Source organism: Polyodon spathula, chromosome 4 (assembly GCF_017654505.1).
Source record: "Polyodon spathula isolate WHYD16114869_AA chromosome 4, ASM1765450v1, whole genome shotgun sequence".
Taxonomy (NCBI): domain Eukaryota; kingdom Metazoa; phylum Chordata; class Actinopteri; order Acipenseriformes; family Polyodontidae; genus Polyodon; species Polyodon spathula.
This window is the reverse complement of record NC_054537.1, coordinates 26,359,276-26,372,292: the sequence shown is the minus strand read 5'-3', so window position 1 is coordinate 26,372,292 and position 13,017 is coordinate 26,359,276. Positions and strand designations below refer to the sequence as shown.

At 34.5% G+C, this 13,017-nt stretch overlaps 1 protein-coding gene across 2 annotated transcripts in view; it reads right to left on the bottom strand.

Annotated features, from left to right (window-relative positions):
* zfhx4 (zinc finger homeobox 4) overlaps positions 1-8,021 on the bottom strand; it is a 91,895-nt gene extending 83,874 nt beyond the window's left edge. For both annotated transcript variants that reach the window (XM_041247524.1, XM_041247525.1), the window contains exon 1: positions 7,601-8,021. The gene's annotated coding sequence lies outside the window, so the exon portion shown is untranslated. The remainder of the gene's footprint in view (positions 1-7,600) is intronic.
* Between the last annotated feature and the right edge of the window lie 4,996 nt (positions 8,022-13,017).

The window sequence follows — 13,017 nt, the reverse complement described above, 5'->3', positions numbered from 1 at the left end:
GTCCCCCCTCTTATTAGGCCAAGGACACGCGACTGCGGTGTGAAGGATCATTCATGAATAAATCAGAGGTGAGCCAGTGAAAGCACTGCCCAGGATTTGCTTGTTGACAGCAAGTACTTAAACAGGCCTGTATGACCAACAACACTTAGCACAACATTATGGTTCTCCTTTTGAAACCGTCTCATTTTCAGCAAAGAAACCACCTCTGCTATTCTTTCCCTCCAATTCTGAATCTGGTCTTGCATCTGTTTTTTTTGTTTTGTTTTTACTGTGTCAAGTATGCACAGGTACTTCTTTAGAAAAATACTGATTGTAGATATTGAAAAGCCTTCCATTCAAGTGATAGTGTTCGAACACAAAGATGGCTATTTAGGCTATAATTCTGCTCAACTATTCATCCTCCAAATGTGGAACAGTGCCTTTAAATGTGTGGGACAAATATAACCAAAAATGTGAAAAGGTGTACAATAAATTAAGTTATACAAATACATTTTTTAAATGGGCAGTGTGTCAATCCTTCACATATGTCTACTTAATCTACAGGATGAAGTAAGGCCTTATTGAAACAGAACAAGGAGAATGATGAGGGACAACTAGCAGTGCCCTTATATAAGGGAATAGAAGGGAATTCCTTTTTAACAGAAACTGAAACTTGCAGCAGAAGACAACACGTTTTTTTCTGTAGTGGGATGTGAAGATATTATCAGAGATTTCACCTGTAAACTACCAGAAAGCACCCATCACAGTCACTGAGAAGTCTGCCACACAGCACATACACATTGTGAATGGCTTTTTTTGGGGGGGGTGGGAGGGGGGGGAGGGGGGGGTTGAAGTCTTCAGAAATAGCCAGCCCTCTCAGTTGTGTATGGTCAGTCACTGTTTGTATGTGTGTATGAACTTGGAAGTTGAGTTTAAGTCAAAAATGGCCACAAAACAAAGAACTATGTTTCGCTCATCAGGCTGGCAACAAAGATTTAATAACCTTGGAATACAAACAACATCCAAGGGTACAGAATACGCACTGAGTGAACGAGTGAAGAGCCGGCAGAATCAGAATGGAGGCTGTATTTAGATCACCAGCCTTGATCACTCACAGATACAGTGCCGATTCGGCAGGGAAGAAGAAGTGAGATACAGCTGGATTATAGGAATACAGCTGCGTTTACACAAGTGAAGCAAAGTCGATCTAACTCCATGGTTTAAGCCACTGTGAATGGGATAATACAGTCTTAAATCCTTAGGCTTTGGAGGAAAAAAAAAAAAGAATAGTCCAGTTAAATTCTGTACTTGCTAATTTAACTTGTATACTCCTCTATTACGAATTTGTTTATACAATTTGCATTTTAGGATTTACCAGGGGGGAAATAACATGTTGGATTCTAGGGCCTATACTTTAAGGATAACACATTCATCTTTAGTCAAACAATACATTGCTTACCAAAAAGAGCTCTAGTATGGGTACAACAACTAGTGTCCTCCTATTTCACATGGTAAAATAAAAACACACTATCAAAAAGGCTGGGGTTTTGCCCATGTCAGAAAAATAGACACACCATTTAAGCTTTCTTTAAACAAGTGTCCATTTCTATTGGAAGTAGAAATGAACTATATTCAAGAATTAAGACTACTGAAATTTTAAATATATATATAGCATAAAGATGCAGCTTGAATCTCCAATGTTGAAAACTAAAACAGACAAAGCCCTACGAAAGAATACAAGTTCACGCATATGGCGGTGAAATACAATTCAACATCTGGTAGAATGTGTCAAAATTTGTTTGACTGGGCCTTAAACTGATAATTACCATGACCTGAAACACTGTGGAACCTATTTAAAATGCACCAGCAAAAATAATTACCCACACCGCATCTCATTTACAGATGGGCAAAAGGAATTTGGTTCCCACTTCTAAAAGCAATCTCAACACTTGGACTGTTTTTGATGCCATAATTGCCCGAAGCAGGCATAATTAAATCGGTTGATCACTTTGTTTGAAGATGCCCATAAATACTCACTGTTGTCACATTTTCCCTTTCTGTAGAAACATTTGCATATGAAAAGCTTTTTGCGTCACATAAAAGGTCAATCTCCTAAACAGAGAGTGAAAAAATAAAACTTTTCCCGTTCGAGACAAGACAATTATTTTGTAACACGGTTTATGTTCGTCATGAAAGACCATATAAATAGAGAATAATTAGTACAAATAATACAGCATGGTGTCACATTTTCTGCAGTCATGTTCAGAAATGACGTAAGCATCATACATTAGTTGGTTTAAGACTTGTATGTTTCAAAGGATGCATCCAACAAAATATACACCTTGAAAAACTGGTGTATCAGGTGCCTAATGTTGATATTTCTGCAGTCTTAAACAATAAACTGTTCAAAACAAATGCAATTCTGTATCCCACCTTTTCTTTAAAAATCCATTTTACAGAATATCAAACTCAATGAAAAAAGTCTTAACATCCTTGACACTAGATGGTCAATATTTAGTTAGCTGCAATGCTGGCTTGTTTTTTACAAAACTCAAAACCTTTATTTATCTGCCCCAAGCTGCGCCATTATCATACATATTACTTCACATGATGACAGAATCTGAGGGCATCTCGGAACGCTTCTGAAATATGAGCCTATGCTTGTTTTCTCAAGTCCTTGACAAACACATCTTTAGGGAGAGCAACACACAGGAATAAAGAAAGAAGAGGCTGCATTTTCATCTTCCTTTCATCTTAGTCATTCAGTCAACCATTGAATACCCTATTCAATGCTGCTTTTCATTATGCAAAAAAATGCTAATCCTTTTCCGATGCTTTCACACTTGTATAAACCCCCATTCCTTCCAGTGAAAAGCAATTATATCAGTTTACATTTCTGTCCAAAAAAAAACTGTATTAATGCTGGAATACTAGCATCAATTCGAGTTCCCCATCTTCAGTTATAGAAAACCAATGATTATAAGTAAAAGTATTTTTCCTATGTTATAATACATTTGTTCAAAAAAAGTTATTTTATAAGCTAAAAGGGAGAAAAGGAAAGCTTTAGTTGCTGTGGAAACTCTTCAGTGACAGAACTGACCTTCCCATTGTGGCCTGAAAAGAATGAGTCTCAATCTGGTCTGTTAATCAGAAACAAATTATGAAAGAATGTTGCTAGACTGTTTGACACTGTCCTGTCTTGGAAGAATCGACAACAGCCAAGTTACGATGTCCTCTTCATGGGTAATGAAGAGCCGTGACAAATGAGACAGAGAGACAACTGGTTTGCATATGTAAATTCCCACACAAGGGAAACATGTACAAACAAGTGTCATTGTAAGGTGGATTAGGCAAACAAGCCTTTCTTTTTTAGGACACATCACAGCCAGTTCAGCACAATTAACCAAGTATCCATGGATACTAATGACATTTTGCTATGGTACAAGTTAAATTAGATAGCTAGTTATGTGTTTCCACAATCCAACCTGAATCCATTATTTGCTGTGGAACAATATGCCATTTATGCTCAGTTGATCTTTGCCAGCTGAACAAGCCTCTAAGTTGACAATTTGCATATGTTAATATAATTAAGTATTAATTACACAAAACTTGTACATATTCACATGCACTTTCCCTGGGCGCTTTTCAATTTGAACCCGATCCAAGTTTTTAACCCATCAGATTGTTTCTATGCAGGAAAGGCTCTGCACGTTACAGTACAGCCCCAGGGCTGACACAAAAAGGCCCTGCACTTAATACATTAAGCCTACTCCTGACTTCTCATCTTTCCACCCACAAGACTAGAAGGTATTTAAGGGGGGCTTTTAAATCTTCTGGACCTGTGCATGTTTTGTAACCCTGTATCCTAGCAAACTCCATTGCTCCATCAGCAAAAGCAAAACAGTTCTGAAATAATAAAGTTATAATTTCACAATGATATCTATAACAATCATAAGGGAAATGGCATAAAAAGCTGTGTGTTTTTTTATGTAGGCAAGTGGTTAAATCTATTTGTAACAAATGAGCACCAGATTAATATATGCAAAGGGAAATTAAGCAATGCTAATTACTTTGACAGAGTTAATTAAATATAATTACACATTTTCAGCAACTGCATAAAGCACAATTTAAGATTAATTTTATTGAGATTAATTGTAAATAAGAATATTAACTGTGTATTTTGACAGGCATGAATAAAACCTTGGCAAATTAGCTAGCAGCGCAAAGCACCAGCACAGGGAAAAAAAAAAAAAAAGTATTATTTTAATGTCACACCTCAGAACCATACAGCATCTCTTCAATAAACATAACTTTTCAAACTCAAATGGACAGGAATCTTAAAGAAAAACAAACAGCCTGTGAAGATTAAAGGGGTCTTTGTCCTTCTTCATGTACATTTCTATTAGCAAGCTAAATTAAGTGAATTTGTTCTAAGTTTTAGGAAGGTACATTTCACACTGAATGGAAAAACTGTTTTATCACATATGAAATGTGTGCAGCTGTGCGGAACTTGGTCCAGATGGTTTAGGACTATAAAACACCACCAAATGATAGACATTAAACCTTCCCAAGATTATATGATAATGTCAAAGCTTTGGGATTTCAACAACATTTCTGCCAAGTATTATTTCTTTCTTTTTTTGTTGCTAGTTATGAGAATCTTGACGTTTGCCATTGAATGACAGATCATTCTAATACAGTTCATGCTATAGTCACTTTGTTTTATTTTGTATCCATTTAAAAATGTAAACTAGATTATTGTTTCAAACTGTTCTTGTCTCCACACTATAGAAAAGATACGTGAAACAGAGTGAAATGTATCAGCAAAAAAAAAAAAAAGATATACTGTAATCTGATCTAATAGTTTATACAGTGCATTTCAGTAGCAGATTAGATATATTGCTACTTAATATCTGAATGTGCAGCATTGTATTTGTTTGATTTTTTTTTTTTTTTAACCCAAATGATAGTAGCCTCTGTAAATGTACGTGTATAAGGTTAAATATTACACAATTTAAAATGACATGTTTACATGTACCGCACCATGTTGGGGAATACTAAACAAATCATTAAAATGCACCGGGGACCCATTGATTTTAAAATAAATCAATTCAGGATTAGCACAATATTTTTAAGCATTCAGCTGGATAAAATAAAACTCTTTCAGCCTTTACCCTAACCGAGGTGTTTTATGTAATTTCGCACCAACAGACACTACCAGAAATCGTTGGATCGTCTGTGTAAAACATTAAAACACAGCGAAAGGCTTGCAACAAGCTTTTCTACAGTGAAGGATTCTAAATCACCCAGCCTCTTCTATTAGACTTCAGACGTACTGAGGTAGAAACCATAAAAAATGAAGAAGGGAAATTTAATCCCTGAAATATTGATTTGCACATTAATATCATATAGGCAGAGGGCAATTTGGCTTCATGGAAATGACACATTGTCGACCCTTGGAGAAGCTACAGCCAATCTAACTGCTGAACATGTCTGAATCGCAAGAGTTATTAAAGGCTTCCTTCCTTGCCTTCATGAGATTCCTCTCTACCTCTCTACCTACATATGCAATCTTAAATGTATTATCTTCAAAAAAAAAAAAAAACAATTGTAAACCTCAGGGGTTTTCTAGTTAATGGAAGGGAAAGTAAACCACATTAGATTCTGGATTGCAACATTAAACCATTGCAATATAACAGTCCTTTATTTAAATATCTAATTTGGTTTTGAGATAACCCAGGCTCCCTTTTGGTTAAAATATAAACACGTTCAATTGTATTTCATTATTATAATTATTGTTTTGTACTTAAGTTATATTTTTAATTCATGTCAATTAAAATCTATTCCCAACGTTAATATTTTACAGCTGCTTATTACGCGAGTCATTATCTTTAGAATTATTTTAACTAATATAAGCATACAATTACAAGCATAATGAAAGGAAAATAAATTACAATTGCCTTTATTACAACAACCGAAATGTGTATTTAAATAGATGTTCCACTATCCGCAAAAAAAAAAAGCATTTTAATTAAAAATGTAAATGAATAAATAAAATAAAAACAAATAAATTCTTCCCATTTGTACGTCATTGCTGAAAATGTAGCTGTGTAGAGACTTGTAACTGTAGTTCGTCCGTCATCCAGGAGGAGATCGGTACATTAACACAAAAACCGTCAATTTGCCGTGACATCTAAATTTTTTAAAAATAGATGTTAATAAAGAAAATAATAACGTTGTTTAAATTGTGTCAAAAAGGCAGAAGACACACTTTTTGGGCGCACTCTCCAAATATTTATTTATTTTAAAATTCTGTTCTTGTCTTTGTACTTGGTTAGGGTGGAGGTGTACCGTGGTCTGCGCTGTTGACAGTCACTCCCGTTACGTACCGAGGTTTGTGCTTTGCTTGGCTTTCGCCTTGCTTTTTGCTTGTGCGATCGATGCTCCTGTCACTGTCGCGTCCCAATCGCAGCCACGTCTACCCAACTAACCAGCAATCGAAAAAGGCAAGGCTCCAACTACCTCTCTTTCCATTTCTTCAATAACAACCATAACACTTTCAACTACGCGAATCCAAAGCACCTAGAAAAGACAACATCCGCCTCGCAATATCTGACACAAAACCTTTGGTTTAAAGAAAATAAGAAAAAAAAAAGTCGGAATGGTTTCGGCAAGAGGAAATATAGCTGTAAAAGAGGGAACAGGGTTGATGAAAATGTATCCTCTTCACCATCACTGTGAAGTTGTATTTTGTATCCCGTTTTTTCTTATTTGATAAACCCCAGACTCGCTGGGTGTTGATCTGTTCTGCCGCTAAGGGACCGGGGTGAGGTTAGAGTTGAATCCCAACAATCTGCCTTCTTTTTCGGCATGGCACTCATCCAAGCAACCAACAAAAAGAAACTTCCCAGCATCTCACAGGTAACAAACTAGTACAGAAACGTCTTTGTCTTACCACCTGCTAAAAAGAGTATTTTAATATAACCTAAGCAAAAAACAAAAAAACAAAAGGGACCGCTGGTTTTGCTATAATAGACAATTTCATAATTAACTACGAATCAGCAAACGGCATAGTTTACATTTTTCATAAAAGTTAAGTCATCAGGGCAAAAGCTATTTCCAAACTTAAAGATCTGCGTTCTCGCAAACCTGACATTTTTGCAAACTGCAAGATCAAAGCAAATGGCGATCTTGTAATAATACTCTGGTATTCTGTAAGGTGCGTAACAAACTAACAGTTTTTAAATACATTAAAAAAACAACAACATAGAGCTAATGCTGTACACTAAGTAAGATTGCATACGTATTGCAATTACGATAAGCTCCACAGAAGAGCGAATAAACTTTGTTATTGTGGTTTTTTGCAACGTATATGATTTGTCAGTCGTATATCTTCTATCTGCCGCTACAGTTTACAGCTCTAAAATTAGACGAAAGCACTTGTATAACAAACTGATTAACGATTTACAAAAAATCATACCTAAATAAATCGCAGCAAACAGCTGTAATCTAGAGAGTGGAATACCAAAGATTGTGCAAGATCAACCTAGAAAGATAATCAATACTCGACCTAAATTTAACACAAACTACTCAATAAAAGTTAAAGAAAAAATAAACTTACTTTCTTTTACCCTCGGGGTTCCTTCTTTCTTCTCCTTTTTGGTACTTAATGTTGGTCACATCCAATGATCGCGAAAGTTATCTTTTTAAATAATAATAATAATAATAATAATAATAATAATAATAATAATAATAATAATAATAATAATAATCCTTCAACTTTATTGGAAAACAATACGAACAACAGTGAGGGTATGAAGCGGTCCTTTGGGTCCGGCTGTTAAAGCATGTGTCGACCGCAGCCTTGCCGTTTAGGTTGTGAAGGGGTTGGGAAAAGGAGGAAAGGAAATGAAAATCCGATATGTCTTTATTCTGCTAATTATTATCGTTTTAGCCCTGTTTAAAAAAAATGGCTGATTAAGTTGAGTGCGCATGTCTTTGTGTGTCTATTCCCGATATGCACTCTGGGAATGAGAGAGAGAGAGAGAGAGAGAGAGAGAGAGAGAGAGAGAGAGAGAGAGAGAGAGAGAGAGAGAGAGAGAGAGAGAGGTGTAATTAGTGAGGTGATCAACAGTCTCCACATTGCAAATGACGCGCAGCTCAAAGAGAGCTGCAGGGCTTGGAGGACCAGAGATACAAACATGATCTAATGGGGGAACATTTTAAAGGTATATTGAATGTAAAACCTCTGTCTGCCACTGAACATCCAGGAATTCCAAATAATTTCACCGGACTGATCTTTTTTGTTGTTGTTGTTTTTTAGATTCAAATGTGAACATAGGGAAGAAAGTAATCAAGTTGGAGTTATCATAATACAGGACAGCCACTCATTTAAAACCACACAAAAAAAAAAAAAAAAAAAAAAAAAAATGTATCCCCATAAAATAAAGTAAATTGGAGAAGCGCAATCTTGGATGCAATAAACACTACATATTACATTATAAGGGCATGGTATTTTACAGAGTCTTGTGAAGGGTTCATAAATTGTAATAGATTGAACAACAAATGCACATCTACACCAAAACATTCAAGACAACACGTTTTGCAAAGTTGCAGTAATTTCAAGAGCCAATACCTTGCAAGCTACATGGAATAATAATAATAATAATAATAATAATAATAATAATAATAATAATAATAATAATAATAACCACCCTTGGAAATAGCAGAAACTATCCATATATGTATCTCTTTCTCTCAGTTTTTATTTATGCCGAAGTGGGCTACCAGTCTTAGTAAAAAGGATATTTTAATGTTACATAAGCATAAAAAAAAAAAAAGTAAAATTACCTATGAAAAACACAAGACAATATTGGATAAGTAAGCAACTTATAGATAGATAGATAGATAGATAGATAGATAGATAGATAGATAGACACATACATACATACATACTACATACATAGCATACATACATACACATACACATAACATACTATTTTTAGAAATCTGAGGATAAAAAATAAACATGATTTTTCTTTTCAGCGACACTAAGACAACGGCTGATAAAATAACCTTCTCAGTACATATGTATGGCCATGAGCTTAATAATAACCAGTGTTGTGTATATTTGAAAGCACTTATATATATATATATATATATATATATATAATATATAATCTATATATATAAATTATTATATATAAGTTTATACATTTCAAATATGTAAGGACTACTGCTATAAAATTAGCTTAAACGTGACAAGGTGTAATTGCAGATGGTTTCCAAAACACAGCAATAAAAATAATTAGAATACTTTTGAATAAAATTGTACGGAAGAAATTTGCAGGGATATTTTGGTTGCAACAACTGCAAATCTAAAATATTGATTGCACAAGCAGGAGAGGCGGTGCGTGTAAATGGATGCTTATTGTGTGTGTGTGTGTGTGTGTGTGTGTATCAAACACCTTGTGTATCAAAATACCTTTGATCGTATACATAAGAACATAAGAACATAAGAAAGTTTACAAACGAGAGGAGGCCATTCGGCCCATCTTGCTCGTTTGGTTGTTAGTAGCTTATAAACACACACACACACACACACACACACACACACACACACACACACACACACACACGCTATACAATATTGCAAAGAAAGACTAAAAACAGTAGTACAACCAGGATGGCACCAAAAACGACGTGTAGAGTATTCAGAGTAAAACAATGTTTTTGATGTTAAGACCGAGAAATAAATATGGCCCAGGCAGAGAATGTGACATAAGAGTATGTGACAGAGGTGTTCAGTAAAACTCAGAAAATAAGAGATGGTGCTTAAAATATAGGTTCCTTAAACAGCAAAATAATAAGTATTAGATTTAAGTAATTGTATTTTGCAAAACAGTACAAGAATGTAGATGAACAACACACACACACACACACACACACACACACACACTTGGATTTTGTATACTCTGCTGTACCAGAAATAATTACTGTATTGAATCCATCTGTGCTATTCTCTCTCCCCCGAAGTGCACTTTAAGAGTTCCCACTTCACCATAACCTTTTATTTCTCACTTTCTCTCCTAATAGTCGCTATCGAAAAGAGACCCAACAAGATGTTAATCGTTGGGGAAAATCAAGAGATCGCCTCTCCTTTATGAAAAAATCGAAGGAGGTGAATTGCGCGAGCTGGGTTTCAGGATCTAATGATAAGAGCGAGACGTGCTGTGGCTGTACACGTTGTGCACATTGGATTCCTCTCTGCAGGTCTCCCGTGCAGTGTCTCTCGTCAGATTGTTATGTCTGGAGGTCTCTATTTGGTCTCCGGCTTTCCTAAAGGTGGTTGAGTGAAGCTTTATATTTCCACCCTGCTCTCTTTCTGCTACCCCTCCGTGGACACAAAACGGCAGAACCAAGTAACGATTCAACGGCATGAAAGTGTGGTTATGCGCGGTAACCAGAAAGGAATATTGTTTTATTACCCATACCCTGTACACACATTGAGAAAAATAACTATAGCATGCAGTGAATTTTTTAACCTTATTATTATTATTATTATTATTATTTTATTATTTATATATATTTATTATTATTATTAATACAAATAAATGTTTATCGTGAGAGCTTTTTAGACCCAATTTCTGTTAATAATAATAATAATAATAATAATAATAATAATAATAATAATAATAATAATAATAATACACTTTAAAATCTTTTTTTTTTTTTTTTTTTTTACAAGTCATACTTTTTCACCTTATGCAGGTACCTGATTAATATTGCCTAAAATGTTGTAATCGGGTGTTGGACTGAGTGTTATCGCCATATCTTCAATTTTCAGAGTTTTGAGCAAGATCGGTGTTTGATGGACGTCTGAAAAAAAAAAGAAATCTAGTAATCAATTTAGCAGTTGTCATAGGGTATATGGGGATTCTACGTTGTCTTATGATTCAGCATGTAACCGACGACTGCAAAACCACTTTAATTATGTTTATGCTGGTTTTGTTTAATTTTGATGATACATAATGAACCGGCGAGTGTGAGAGAGGGATCTTTCACGGGATTAAAAAAATGCGATACCCCTTATCTGGGTTGCAGACACTTGGAGATCCCTAACCCCCTCCCTGCCACTCATTCGGCAGCTATTCCTTTTCCCGGGGGCTATTTGACAAAGCCAATGTGTTAACTAGCATTTTTCTTTACCACAGCAGCCCACCACTCAGAAAGAAGATAGCTAACAGAAAGTAAAACCATTTAAACCATTATTTTTTATGTATTTTTTTTCAATTAAAGAACGGGGTACAACATTACATCTCACATTTTAACCAGCAATGCATGTGCATTGACACCAACATGTGTATTGTTTATTAGTAGTAGTTGTAGTGGTTGTATATTTTACTATGAAATGGGCAATTTCTCGGTTGTGTATTGTTTCAAGAAACAAAACACGTAAATCAGTAAAAAAAAAAAAAAAAAAAAAAAAAAAAAAAAAAAAATCCATCTGGTACTGTTTTCTTGCTAAACGATGTTAATGTTTGAATCTGAGTGTTTGTGCTGTTAAGGTTTATCTTCTATAGACCATGCACGAGATGTTATTTTTCTTATTTAAAGGGAAAGCTGAACACGCCATGCGCCCTCTGGGGTTTAAAAGGTCATGTATTTGACAGGAGTCTGACCCTTCTCCACACTAGCAATCAACCCTAAAGTTTATGAATAAAATCACTTAACACTGTCCACAAACATTTTTAAAAAATGCATATACAAATCCCATAAACGTACCATCTTCAAAAACTGCAGATCAAACATAAACAAAAAAAGTGCAAGTATGTTTTTAATTGCAACCCTAAGAACATCAAAGCATGCTAATACCTAGCACGCACAAGCACACTTTACACATCTATAAGCACTGAATTCACAAACTACTCCAAGCTTTTTTTGTAATATAACTAGCCTTCATCGCGTAAAGCTCAAGTATGAAGAATATCCACAAATGAAAAGCAAACATTTAACTATGTATATTCTTACTAATATAAATGGTTTCTTAATGTACACTTCTGTTTTCTTGAAAAAAAAGCACAGTTCCTGCAACTAAACACAGAAGCACCAAACCTTAAATCACAGCAATGTAAAACAAATCCATTCATTTAATGGGTATCTTTGAAATATGAAACAACCCGCTGCCACAAAATAAAACTACAATTAAATTCAAACACGAGTTCTAGTTTTCGGAATTGAAATCTTACACTATCTCTGTTTTTAAAACGAAACACAAGAAAGTATATAGTAAAAAAAAAACAAACAAAAAAACAAACAAACAAAAAATTTGGTTGACCATAGCCACTATAAGACAACACACACACACACAAACACAATATATATATATATATATATATATATATATATATATATATATATATATATATATATATATATAATATGGGGTAGGTGATGACATGTAAAAAATATAAAGCAAAAATAAAATGTACCTTAATAAAAGAATATCTTGTTTTCTCTCTTCTCGCTGAAGCCCCACTCAAAGCATATGGAAAATGTTTTCAAAATGCCTAGATTTGGCGCATTGTCATGGCAAAGAGTTCAGGATTGGGTGCTGCCTCCCTCAATGCGAATTTATCTAACTTTAATTTAATATTCAGCAATCACTCCATGATCGCATATAATTCACTGTTTTTTTTTTTTTTTTGTTTTTTTTTTAAGGAGTAAATGCTCGATCTGTTTCTGAAATATGTATTTAAAGACAAATATGGTCTGATTTAACTGCATCTTTTTAAATCAGTTTTTAGAGTCAAAAATAACATTTTATTTTATATTGTTGATGTCGTGACAAAAGACAAAACCTATTAATCTTCAACCAACTTAATGATAAAATCGCTTGCAACATAAAATCGAGATGCACAAATAGTTGTTTGTAAAACACTAAACATTAATCGATGTATTGGACCTTTCCGATCGATTAGATAAACGGAAATCTATAGAACATGAAACCAGTTAAATCGTCTTCACGTTTCCTTTCTC